Source organism: Molothrus ater, chromosome 6, assembly GCF_012460135.2.
Source record: "Molothrus ater isolate BHLD 08-10-18 breed brown headed cowbird chromosome 6, BPBGC_Mater_1.1, whole genome shotgun sequence".
Taxonomy (NCBI): Eukaryota; Metazoa; Chordata; class Aves; order Passeriformes; family Icteridae; genus Molothrus; species Molothrus ater.
In genome coordinates, this window is record NC_050483.2 from 10,127,653 (window position 1) to 10,140,574 (window position 12,922).

The 12,922-nt window shown below is 51.2% G+C and overlaps 1 protein-coding gene across 2 annotated transcripts in view; it reads left to right on the forward strand.

Moving 5' to 3' along the window:
* Positions 1-565: 565 nt before the first annotated feature.
* The window catches only part of BAHD1 (bromo adjacent homology domain containing 1), a 35,305-nt gene continuing 22,948 nt past the window's right edge, over positions 566-12,922 (forward strand). Inside the window, exon 1 of one of the 2 annotated variants that reach the window (XM_036384542.2) lies at positions 566-774. The gene's annotated coding sequence lies outside the window, so the exon portion shown is untranslated. The remainder of the gene's footprint in view (positions 775-12,922) is intronic. The other variant, XM_036384543.2, reaches the window with a different exon arrangement.

Consider the following 12,922-nt stretch of genomic DNA (forward strand, 5'->3'; position numbering starts at 1 on the left):
CCCTGGCAGCTCTCAGCGGAGCTCCCACCGGACCCCTGGGACACACAACTTTCCCCGAGTTTGGATGCAGGGCTCGGTGTGAGTGGGACCGCCCCCGGGATGCGCCGGGCACACCCGCGAGGTGTGAGGGCGCCTCGGGCGCCTCTGAGGGACCCACGGGGGGCGCCCTGAGTGGCGCGCGAGGCCGCCTCACGCCCCCGTCCTGTGAGGGAATCGCGGCCACCGGGGGCTACCCCAGAGCTCCGGCGGAGCGGTTATCCCGGTTTTCCCGGTTATCCCGCGCCACTGGAGAGGGGTAGCAGAGTGGGGGGCTCCGTGAGGGGAGTGGGGGGGCGCCGAGGGGGGCTCGGGGCGGGGGCGGGCGCGGCGGCGATTGGCCGGCGGCGGCGGGGAGAGGCGGCCGTGATTGGCCGGCGCGGCGGGGCGAGCGGCGGGCGGCGGGCGGCGATTGGCTGCGGACGAGGAAGCAGGAAGGAGGCCGGAGGCGCTCGCGGCTTGCGGGGAGTTCGCGGCGGCGGCGGCGCCCCCGGTCCCTCCTCCGGTCCCTTCTCCGCCCCCTCCTCCGCCCCTCCCGGCCCCTCCGCCGCCCGCTCCGGCCTCCGCCCGCCCGCTCCGCGACGCCCCGCGGCCAGGGGCGGGCGGCGGCGGTGGCGCCTCGTCCCCATCCCGCAGCCGAGGAGGCGGCGGCGCTGACGCAGCAGCAGCGCGGAGCTCGGGACTCGCGGCGCTCCCGCCGCTGGATTTCTCCCCCCCGGGGCCTGCGGCAGCCTCCCGGTGAGTCCACACGCGGTCCTCGCGGCGCCGGCTCGTCCCTCCGCCCCCGGGAACTCCGCCGGGCCGGGAGCAGGTGCCGCCGCCCCGGGGTTTGGGGGGCGGGGGGTACGTGGGGCCACCGGGAACTTCCCGCGGCGGCGGGGAAGCGCCGGGAGGGCACGGCGGGCTCGGTGGCGGGTGGGCCGGGCCGGGCCGCCGTTACCCCGCGCGGTCCCACCGGTGCGAGGCCGGATCGGCCCCGCCGAACCCCCCCGGGCTCCTCCGCCCCTGCCGCTCGGGCAGCACAAAGGCGGCGGGGCCGGGCGGGGGGGGCCCGGGGGAGTTGCGGGGCTCGCGGTCCCGGGGGGCTCCTCGCCCCAGGGGCTGCTCGCCTCGGCATCGCCGGATCGGGGGCGATTCCCAGGGAAAGCCGTCGCTGTCCTCGGCCCCTCCGGATCTCGGAGCTGAACCGGCGCTGCCCGGCCGGGAGTTGGCACAGGACGGGCTGGCTGGGGTTGGCGTTTTGGGGCTCCCCACGCCCGAGCGGGGCCATGAGCCCCTCCCCTGAGGGCTGAGCGGTTGAGTGCGTCGAGTTCCCGATGGTTTGCAGGATGTGATGCCGGGCGGGCTGTGCGCCCCGTGTCTCTGTCAAGCAGGTACCATCGAGCCTCTTTGGGGGACAGCACAGCAGTTTTCATTTCCATCGTGATTTTTCCCACTTGCCGTGCGCTCCCCGTGGCTCTGGACATCTCTCCTTTCCTGCCGGCTGCTCCGGTGGCCGACGGCTTGTTTCCTCTTCTCCTTTTGTGTAGCGGTGGCTCCTAATGGAGGCAGCTCCGCTGGCTCCCTCTTTTCCAGCTGCTTCTATAAGGCGCAGGAGCCAGCACATGTGACTGGGCAGATCTCGGGAAGACTAGCAAGTGCTCCCCGGGCTCCTGCTCGACAGCCAGCCCCAGTGCGGGGATACCCACACCCCGATGTCCCTTTCCCTGCCCCGGCACAGGGAGACACAGGAACCCCCTCTCTTTCACAAGAGCAGCCATGAAAACTTAAAAAATACGAGCATTTGGGATCTATTCTATTTGCCTCTCCCCCTCCCCTCTCTCTTTCCACAAAATGCTTATCTGAAAGAGGTTCTGGTTGTGTTTTGTTTTAAAGAATCCAGCTGCCCCTCGTGCTCGCTCTCCATCTGAAGTCATCATTGTCAGGAGCAGGCGAACCTCAAAGCGAGAGGCTTTGCCGGGCTTTTGCTTGCCTGGTTAATTGATCTGTCCATCAGTTTGCCACAATTAGCGAGTGCTTGCTCCACGCTGAGGGGCTCTCTGGTGTTCTGGGGGGCTCGGGGTTTTATTTTAAGGCTTCTGGTCCTCGTGGTTGTGAGAAAGAGTGACACGAGCTGCGTGATAGACTGATGCTTTTGAAATCTTAATGTGATTTAAATACCAGCACGCTGCTGATCGCTTTAACAGAAATATCCTGCTCACATATTCATCCCGGGCCATCCTTCACGTTTGTCATGTCCTGGCTACCTGAATCGTTCTCAAGCTTCAGCTGGAGCTGTCTAAATGTTTGCTGGTGATAGGAAATTGTGCATTAGTGTGATTTACCAGGATGTTTTGGATTTAAACATTGATTTCTGTTTGTTTTGCTCATGAACTCAGTGCAGCATTTCCAACTGCTTTCCAGCTGGAGCAGAGCAGAGAAGTGTAGTGCTACTGATAGGTGTAAAATCAGCTGGAAAACGCCAAGCCTGCAAGGAAAAATAATTCCCTGAACTTTGTGCCAGTGGATCCTTTCTGGATGCTTTGTTTGCTGGGGGTTGATGGTGACAGTTGCACAGAACAATAAGATGCAACTTAGAAATGTGGGGTTTGGGGGAAAAAAAGTCACACCCTTGTGTCTTGAGGCAGAAATGTTATTTTGGAGGTCACTGACATGTTCTCATCCAACTGAATCATTCAGTTAAGTGTCGGTACTCTGTCCTTCTTGCCAGTTCGTCTGCATCACCTTTCCGTTTCCACTCTGGAAGCCTCAGTGTTTATTTGGCTTTTTAACCAGTATCACGGGACAGTTGGGGTTGGAAGGGCCTCTGGAGACCATCCTCACCTAGAGCAGGTGACACAGAAATGTGTCCAGGTGGGTTTGGAATGCCTCCAGAGAGGGAGACAGCCTGAGCAGCCTGTTCCTGTGCTCTGCCACACTCAATGGAAAGTTCTTCCTCCTGTTGAGGTGGAACTTGTTGTGTTTTAGGTGATGCAGGTGAATTTTGTTTGCTGTGGTGGTGTTAATCGCTGTTGTGTGACTCGAAGGCTCTGTGGGACACGTGTGCCGGTGCAGTCTGTGGAGATCCGATTTAGGGAGAGCCTGGCCGTGATTTGGGGGGAAATCCACCCTTCAGCAAAAGCTTTTCTAATGCTGCTGCAGCACTAAAAATAAGCCCTTAGCAGCAAATCTGTCCAAAGTAAACAATTGAAAAATAATTAGGAGTGGTAGGCAAAGGCATGCTCGCTGCTTGGCGTCATGTTCAGATCACAAGCAAATGAATGAATGATGAGATCTGGCTCTGCAAAAACAGGAAGGTATGCTTGGATGTGCAAATATCACATCCAGTGTGGGGCTTATTTTGCCCCATCTCCCAGTTAGTTGTCTCCATTTGGACATCAGAAGGGATTTCTTCCTGTAAAGGGTTGTCAGGCACTGGAAGGGGCTGACAGCAGGGAGGTGGTGGAATGCCCATCCCTGCAGGTGCTTAAGGAAGGACTGGGTGTGCCATTCAGTGCTCTGGGCTGGGTGACAAGGTGGTGGTTGGTCACAGGTTGGACTCGATGATCTCAGAGTTCTTTTCCAAGCTCATTGGTCCTGGGATCTCAGTTAACCAGGGGATACAACTCGTGGAAGCAGCAGCAGAACAGCCTCGGTGTCACACCCAACCGGCTGAACCAAGTCATAACTCTCATGTTGATAATAATAAATGGAGCAGTGTTCAGATGACTGGGAAATACAGGGGGGGAAAAAAAACCAACCAAAAATAAGCAGCCCAGAGAAGCCATAAATCTGAAAATCGCTTCAAACACAAGCTGTGAGCTGGCAGGGGCTGGGGTGGCTGGGCTGTGACAGAGAGGGATGTGCTTCGATCCCGGGGGATTTCCCCATCCGAGAGCTCTGACCGTCTGGTTTGCTCTCCTGCTTGAACTCACAGTGTGAGTGATGATTTATGTGCCTGTTTCCAGCAGCTCATAGGTGAGCTGGTTATATTCCCAGCTGCAGATTTGGGCTGTCTTGAGCTATTCTCCAAGTGTGAAGTCTGGAAGACGTTGCAGTTTTGGATACAGACAGTGTTTAAAGGGAAGAACAGGGGATGTTTTGTGGAGGATGCTCAGAAGGAATTGTTCCTTGTGCTTCTGCATGAGGACTGGAGGCTTTGGGTCCTTCAGCCATGATCACAGCTGTCCAGCATGGCAGCTCCTCTTTTATTGAGACCAAAGACATGGATTTAATGGCAGAAAATATTGAAATTTGTGGCTAGATTGTTGTTCTCAGTGAATGAGTTGCCTGTAAGAAGACCATCACAATTTAACTCTCTGTGCTTTCACACTTGTACTGGCACCTGATATCCTTGAAATGGGGAAAACACACTTAAATTTGATACTACTGGTTTTATGTCTTTTAAGACAGAAAGAAACAAGATTGTATGGGACAATGTCATAACTTTGTCCAGTTATTGCCCAGATTTGCTATTTTAGCATGGAGCTTTATTATAAATAAAATAGAATAGAGTCACAGTAATATTTCATATTAATAAAAAAACCCCTTCCATTAGGAGAACAAGACACTGGAAAACTTTATCATGCATTAAAGTGAAATGAGGGACTGAAGTTACTAAAAAGAGAAGCCAAGGGTATCATTAAGAAAAACAAATATAAATCTGGTTTAAAATCAACTCATTTGGGCCCTGTCAATATTTGTGCCATTGGGGTTTAATTGATCTGTTCCAAGTTACTTTTTCTCTGGCCATGTGGGTGAAACCCCTATAAAATCAGAGTATGGAGAGCTGGCAGGATATAAGAAGTGCAGTCAGCTGAGGGAAGTGAACCTGAACCTCTTTGTGAAATCTCTGGTCTCTCAAAATTATAATTGTATAATTTCCAAAGAATAATTTGATTTAAATCTTAGTGGAAATCCCTCAGTGGGGATGGCAGTGCTGCTCTGCTTCTGGAGAAAAGCAGCTGAAAATGAGGATGGCTGCCCTGGAGGAGCAGTTGTTTTCCCTTCAATCTGCTACTTATTGATATACATGAAATTTCAGGACATCTTCCATAGAGGGCGGGTGGTTATTAACTCCACATGGGTCAAAAATAATTCAGGGGACGCTGTTGATTTTGGCCTGATTTGTGAGTGATGCTCTCATTTGGCAGTGCTGGGTTCTTGCTGGTTGATGACGGGGGAAGGCGTGGATGTGTCTTTCCTTGAATCAAAGCGTGTGGGAATGAGCGATGGAACGCCCTGCGCGCCTGGTGGCACCGGGCAGTCCCCGCTGGGGTCTGAGCCGTGCCGGTAGCGTGCAGCTAAATAAACACTGTTAAATGGGGAGGGAATGTGTGTCACTCCCCGGGAGCGCGCCGTGCTCAGGGCCCTGCCGCTGCGCTTTTCCCACGTGGCACGGTCGGGAATGCCGCTTTTATCACCTCTTGTAGCAGCTCTGACTTAGATTAGAGGTGCATTTTCAGGAGAGATGTTTGGCCGGACCCTGTCTGAGCCTGCTTGGAATCCCTCGGTTTGTCATTCTCCTTCCTTCACCGTTTAAAATTCCCAGTGCTTTTGGAGACTTGGCAGCACGGGATTTTGAGGGGTGTTTGCTGTCACACGTGCAGCCAGGCACCGTGACACGAGTCTGGTGGCACTGGCAGGGTGTCAGCTCATCCCATGGGATGGCACAGCCGGCACGGTGATGCTGGGAGCAAGGAGGCTTTGGGATCCGTGTGTCTCGTGGCTCCCTCCTTCCTCTGCCAGAGAAGGGGATGCAGCCCAGGTGGGAATTTTCTCCTGCTGTATTCCCTGGGCGCTGCCCTGTTGCGGACAGAAGCGCTCCGGGAAAAGGCACGTGGAGAGCGGGTGGGATTTGTGTTAAATGCGTGGTGCTCAGGAATAAGATGATGCTTGGGCTCAGCTGCCGGGTGCTGCATTCCTCGTGTCCCAGTTCTCCTAAACAAAGGTATGACTAAAGAAAATGATGATTTTTAGGTTTTCCCCCTTTGTAAGGCACATCACAGGAGCGCTCACTGGCACCCATTGTTCTTCCAGCAGTTTTTGAAGGGCTTTCTCATGCTCAGCTTTGAAACTCTACAGCTCAGCAGCCTTGATTTTTTTTTTTTAATGAAAGATCTTGGCTTTTAGAGGCTGCCTGTATCTCAATATTTCAAATTATTTACGAGGCTTTTAGAAATAAAAAGCAGACGTTTTCCTCTCATTGATTGGAATAAAACTGCTTTGCTGGCAGCTGATTCTTCAGTGTCTGAATTATCATCCTTGAAATAAAATCTCAGTGCTAGGGAAGCATCGAGATCCCAGGCATTGCTTCCTACTTACACCGTGCCTGGCCTTCTATTGTTCCTGCCTGTGGCCTGTGGGAAGCACGGAAAATCGGGAGCTTCAGCCAGCCTTCCCGCAGCACAGCATTATCCGGTGCTCGTCTTCATTGTGTCTCCGGGTGCGTGCGGAATACCTGGAACAGGCTTAAATCGACAGCGAGGGAGAGCAGTGGGCAGTTCCGGGATGCGAGGGAAGGGTGGCTGAGCCGAGCTGAGTTTCGGGGGCAGGAGGGAGCGGGCGGAGGAGCCGCGGGGAGCGCGGCCGCCGGCGGATGCGGCTGGAGCTGGGAGCACCCCCGCGCTCCCGGTTCCACATCCTCGCCGGGAGAGTTCGGTGAACTAACGAGCATCCTAACGGGAAACGGACCGGGGCCACGTCCCTGAAATCCCTTCGGGAGCGCTGCTTCTGCTAGGGCATTTGGCCGGTTGAGCGTGTTCTCTCTGGCTCAGGGTTGGGAATTCTGTGGAAAAAGAGCAGGATTTGAGGCGGGGTGGAGAGGAGCATCGAGGTCTCTGCTGAGGGAGGATGGAGAGGCGCCGGGGGAAATGCAGGCAATGAGGATTAAGCTGCAATAATCACATATTGATAAATATGAATGGTTTGGAGGGAGAGAAAGCAGGAAAGTGCAGGCTTGTGGAGGGAACTAGTGGGCAGCAGGAGGTTTATTTTTAATGAATAAAAAACTCGTAAGAAACAGATGCAAGAGGCATGTTTGGGTTTGTTCCTTTGTTCAGCTCAGCCAAAGTCAGTGGAAGGATTCAAGGTTGGAGATGGTTTAGAGTAAGGAGACAGAGCAGCTCTCTCCAAGGTGAGCAGGATAGTAAAGGAAAAGGATTTGGCAGCTATAATCACGTGTAGACAGAGAAAAAAGAGATTTTATTAAAATCCTGGCCAAATGCCAGGTGTCAGAACAGATACGGAAATGCCGAGTTGGGCAGGTAAATCCCAACCCGGGAATTCCTTAGGTTTCAGCAAATGGCACAAGCAACAGAAGCAAACCAGGCATTTTGGGGATTTATTCCTTAAAAATTACTTGGTAACCCTGACTCTGTGACATGTCCCTAATTCCTGGAGGTGGTGATTACCTGGAAATGGCCCCTGCAATAACCAAGCATGTGGTGGGCAGAGCTCCTGGTGAGGGGGAATATGCAGTGCCTGCTGGCTGCCCCCGTGTTCCTTCCCAAGAACTCTGTCATCTTGTCCTTCCTAGATGCTGGATTTCATCAGGGATCTCTAGGGATGTAGTTATGTGGCATTTCTACTGTCCTCCTTGTGTTTTGGTTGGAAAGAGGCGAATCCTTTCTAGTCCTGTTAGGGTAGATAGGGTGGTTGGGAAGCAATGTTTAGCCAACCTTCAAAAAAAAAAAAACAAAAGCTGTTTTCATTTTCATTTCTTCACGGTTCTGTTTATTCTGATATAGTGGAAGAGGACCCAGGGAATAATTTCCACTTGAGAATAAATTGCCAGCTTTGCTGGAAGTGCAGTCCTGCCACCTCTGGGGCTGTAGAGGAGTGGTACAAACCCTGTCCCTCTCTGTGTCTGTGGGTCAGGATCAGTTACCAGGAATAACTTCAGCCTAGGGATGAAGTTTTGGATGCAAGTAGCTTAATTACAGTGCGAATGGAGCATCGCTGTCTGTGCTCAGCCCACATGTGATCTGCTGCAGTTCTCCTGCCTGAAACCACTAATGAGCTTAAGAACTCCCCTGTTTTCCCAGCGCTTAACAAAAATTAAATCCTTCCCTCCCAACAAAACTGGTCGCGTGCTCAGCCCGCTGCTTTCATCAGAAACAATGGGTGAGCGCTGACCTTCCTGAGATGCCACCTCAGAGCTCGTTACTGAATAATTAGGTGATCCTTCCCCTTCCCACAAAGCTCGGGGGCTGTTTTTTGTATTGATAACGTGACATATCCCAAGGCTCGGCCTTGAATTTCAGGCGCTGGGCTGTTCCAAACTCCATCTGTCCACTAAGTGAATGTCAATCCAATTTAAGCTTGCATATGTTTCCAAGGAAACCATGGGAGGCAGTGGGGAGAAATGGATCATGGAGGGGCAGGGAGGCTAGCGCAGCAGCAGCACTTTGACTTTTCACTATTTAAATATAATTAAGCCCCAGTTCACTGTAATAACCCTATATAGAGCAGTGTCTGGAAGCCTTGAGGGTCAAATGGTTGATCTTGGAGTAGCCTGTGTTATGTGTAAAACAAACACAGTGAATTTAAAAATAAGAAAGGAAAGTGGCCTCAAGGAAGGTGGCTTCAGGTGCTTCTGTGAGGCCTCAGTCCAGCTCGTAGAGCTCTGCACTTTCTTATGTAGATCCCAAAATCATTTAGGTTGGAAAAGACCTCCAGGATCATCAGGGTCTACCTGTGGTTGATCACCGGCTTGTCAACCAGAGCAGAGCACTGAGTGCCATGTCCAGTCATTCCTTGGACACCTCTAGGAATGGTGACTCCACCACTGTCCTGGGCAGCCACTTGCAATGCTTGAAATCATGGGTTTGGGTAGTGAGGTCCTAATTTTCTTTCTCTCAGGCTGGAGAGCTCATGCAGCCATATAAAAACCTGTCCAGCCCTCAGCTGAACAAAGCAAGCCGTGAATAGACCCAAAGGAGTCATCATATGTGTATTTAGACCCCCACGAAAATATAAATGGAAAGTGTTTGGATAAATTGAGGACCAGTGTCCCTGTCAAGTTGAAAGGGCCAGGTTGGATGAGTCTTGGAGCAGCCTAGGCCGGTGGAAGGTGTCCCTGCCTATGGGGGTTGGAATGGGATGATCACTAGGGTCCCTGCCCTCCCAAATCATTCCAGGATAAAACATCTTAATGCTGCACACTGATGTGCTTGTGTTTGGAGGGCAGTAACTGTGACAGACCTTGCCTGGGGAGCAGGAAAGTTGGTGAATATTCGGATATTTGCTCCTGATCCCTCAGATAAGCTGCAGGTGCTGTGGCTCCCTAAAGGCTCATCCTTCACCAGAGGTGTGAGAACTTCCAGGCACAGCCCAGCTCGAGTAGAGGCCTGGAAGGAAAGCTGTGAGGTGACACTGAGCAGGAGGCCCCAGAGGTAATTTGGGGTCTGTTCCTTTTGCAGACCCTATGTCAACCCGAGCAGAGACCTGACAGAAGTTGTGGCATCCTCTAGGAAGTGTCACTCAGCTCTGCCGGTGCTCCCATGTGTGGGGCAAAGGTGTAAGCCGGGTAGGAAGCAGCAGAGCTGGAGACTCAAACGTGGACTTTGTGCTTGGTTTCTGTTCAGAAGAAATGAGGGTTCCCCCGCCCCATTTCCAGGAATTCAACTTGAACTGAGAGTTTAAATGCCGCAGAAAGCCGGGACTGTAAGTCTGCCTGGCTTTCTGAAGCAAAGCATGTTTCTACCTGCTAATACAGCTGTTAAATAAAATGTTTATCTTAGTTATTGAAATGAAGAGCGAGGAGCTAGCTTTGGATCTCTAAAATGGGATATTATCTGTCATTTTACTTTGAAGAATGCTGCTGCCTTAAAATGTTTTACTGTGACAAATAGCTGTAGCTGAAATTCTAGTGTCTGGGGATATCCTGCGTGGATACATCTCTCCTTGTGCACTGTAACTGCAATCTGAGACAGAAACTCCTCAGCTCTGAGCTCTTTGCAGCTGTTGTCCAGCATCGGATCCTCTTTGGATCAAATCTCCTGAGATTTGGACTGCCAGCAGCAAAACTGGCCAAAGGGAGGTGTGTGCTGGGCCCGGGCACTGGGAATTGTCCTTGGGCCGAACTGTGGGATAGCAGGGGGTTCTGCCTGCTTGGGGGGGCTTTGCAGCACATTCCTCCTTATCAGCTGTTAACCCTTCCAATCTGGGCACAGCCTGGGAAAGCAGAGCTTGCTGCAGCTTGCTTGGATCTTCCAGCAGCTCCTAGAAACTTCCTACCAGCTCTCCCGACATTCGACCGGTAGCTGTGAGCGTCTCCCGCTGCCACTTTGGCTCTGCTTCAGCTGGCAGCTCGTGCAGCTCAGGAATCCCTCTGGGATCGCTGCTCCACTCGCATTCCCCATGGTCTGGCTTCACACATTGTCTCCTTGTGCCCCATTCCTTGGAGCCTGGCTCTCTGAACCATGTGCATCTTTTACCCTTGTGGTTCTGTGCAGGTGACTGGGATGGATGAGGGCAGTTTTCCCTTCCCCATCCCTATAATCCACAGTATTGAACACCTCAATGTGCAGTCAATGTTCTCAAATCCTGTAGCTGATAATGAAGGGGATGATTCTGATTCTTTTTTTGTTTCTCTGCTTGTCAGTGCTAGGAGTTCCTCAAAAGTTTTGCTGTTTTCTGCCCTACGATGAATATTCTCCTCAAGGCTGGAGGAAGCATATGCGGGGTGGTTTTGCAGTATCAGAGCATCATTTGGAAGAACAGTACTTGTAGGACTCTTCTCCCTGCTACTCAGCACACCTGGATGTTTTGAAGCCACAGCCTGACTTCAAGGGATCTTCCTGAAAATTATTTGGAGCACCTGTGGCATTTCCATAAAACTAGGCTGCACTATTTAAAAGCTTTGTGGTTCCCCAGAGGAAGTTGTAATTAGGCTCCTTTGCCAGAGAGCTGATGTTTTATCCTCTGGAGTTCCCACTGGCTCCATGGTGACCTGCACTGCTGGGAGAATAGAAGCATTCAGCATCCCCCCAGAATTCAACCAAGAGCTCTTGGGACCAAGGCTGTTACTTAGTCACTGTTCTTAACCATTCCTGATACTCTTATTTCCTTCCTGGCTGTGCAAGGTGCAGTGAAATCCAAGCAATATTTCAATGTGATGGAGTCTGTAAGACCCACCTTATTGAAGAAGTCTGATCCTAGCCCTGGCTAGGAGAGCTGAGCGTGTTTAATTGCTGCCTTTCCGAATGGCCAAGCGGCATCACGCCCGTGTGGGTCGATAAATGCACCTTAATGAGTGCATATAAACCAGATCACTCCCAGCACGGGCTGCAAACCCTGTCCAGTCTGTTTAAAGGTGCTATTTGTTGCCTTGACTGATCAAACCTGGGGCACAAGCAAAGGTGTGTGTTTAAACACACCTCTAACGATGTGGGTAAAGGATGAAAGAGCTGGGGCAGCTCCTAATGGGAGTTAAACGGGCTCTCATGGAAGCAGTGTTCCAGCAAGCTGGGTTTCTCCTTGTCTAAAGTGGCTGAATTGCCTATGTTTGGCTTGTGGTTCCTGGGATTTTAACATGTTACAACATCCAGCTTCTGCTTGAGTTTTCCCTCACCAGATTTCTGATCTGTGCCAGCTGCTGGTTCCTAGAAACGCTCCTCTGGGTCAACTCAGGACCTTTGGCAACACTGAGTCCCCTGCTTCCTGGGCTTAAATGATCCAATTGGACCCAAATTTAAATGATTCTTCTGCTAACACCCTAGGAATTAAGGAACTGGTTCTCCTTGGAGATGTCAGCTGTTGCAGCACAATTCAGCGGTGCTACATTTCCTCTAACTGACCTAGTACCTGAAACCAGTTGAGTTGTGAAATTTTAAGTGGAACTTCTTCACTTACTTTGTGAGTTACTGATTTGTAAAAACTGTCTCTGGCACTAATGAGAGGGAGGAAAGGGTTTAAAGCCGGTTTAGGTAGGTTTGGCAGTTCTGCCTTGGCTAAAACCATGTCACCAGAAGATGCGTGAATATACACCTGTATTTGTGGTGGTGATTGGTCCTGTATTTTGTGAAGGGAAAAAAAAAATTGTGTATTTTCAAGCCACATCTAGACTTTTATTCCAGGAGTTCCCAAACCGTTCTATGATTCATGGAATGCCAGAATATTTTGGGTGGCAAGGGACCTTAAAACTTATCCATTTCCACCCCCTGTCATGGGCAGGGACACCTTCCACCAACCTGTGCCAGGGCCTCACCACCCTCACAGGGAAGAATTAGATTCTCTGATTCTAGTTCAAATCCACTAAGGTTGGCTCTGGATTTAAGCTCTGCTCAGCATTCAGTGCAGCACTGTGGTTTACAAGACATCAGGGAAGGAGAGGGTTTGGTTTCCAGGAATTGCACTGGGAATGCAAGAGTTCTGTAAAGTCTTTCTTTGACTTGAATTTTGGATTGGGATTGAAACTCTCAAATGGAAAAATGCTCAGCATAACTCATCCTCTGTCACCTTTGTCCTCAGCTGGGAACGTGTGGGGTTAAAGCTGGTGTTTCAAGTGATGATCAGAAAGTGAGAATAAAGAAGTAGAAAGTCTGTTTTCTTTTGAAATGTCTGTTAGCTTTGAATAGAAAGAGGAATCAAAACCTTTGATGAAGGAAATCCCAGAGAGCTGTTTTGCTGTATGGAAAACTTGCAACCCAGCTGAGGGTGAAGTGGTGCGCTATTCCTTTTTAAACCATATAGAAACAGAAGGTATTTCCAAATGTAAGATGATACTGTCTGAAGTACTTATTCTAGAACTGAAAATAATTCAGGTAGCAGTTTTAGTCTGAAGAGCTAGTTCTGGTCAGTGTATTTCAACTGGAGATGAGTCAGAACACAAGAATCCTCGAAAATATTACATGAACTTGTTTTTTAACAGAACTTAGTTTTGCCTGCTTGGGTTTAAAGCTTC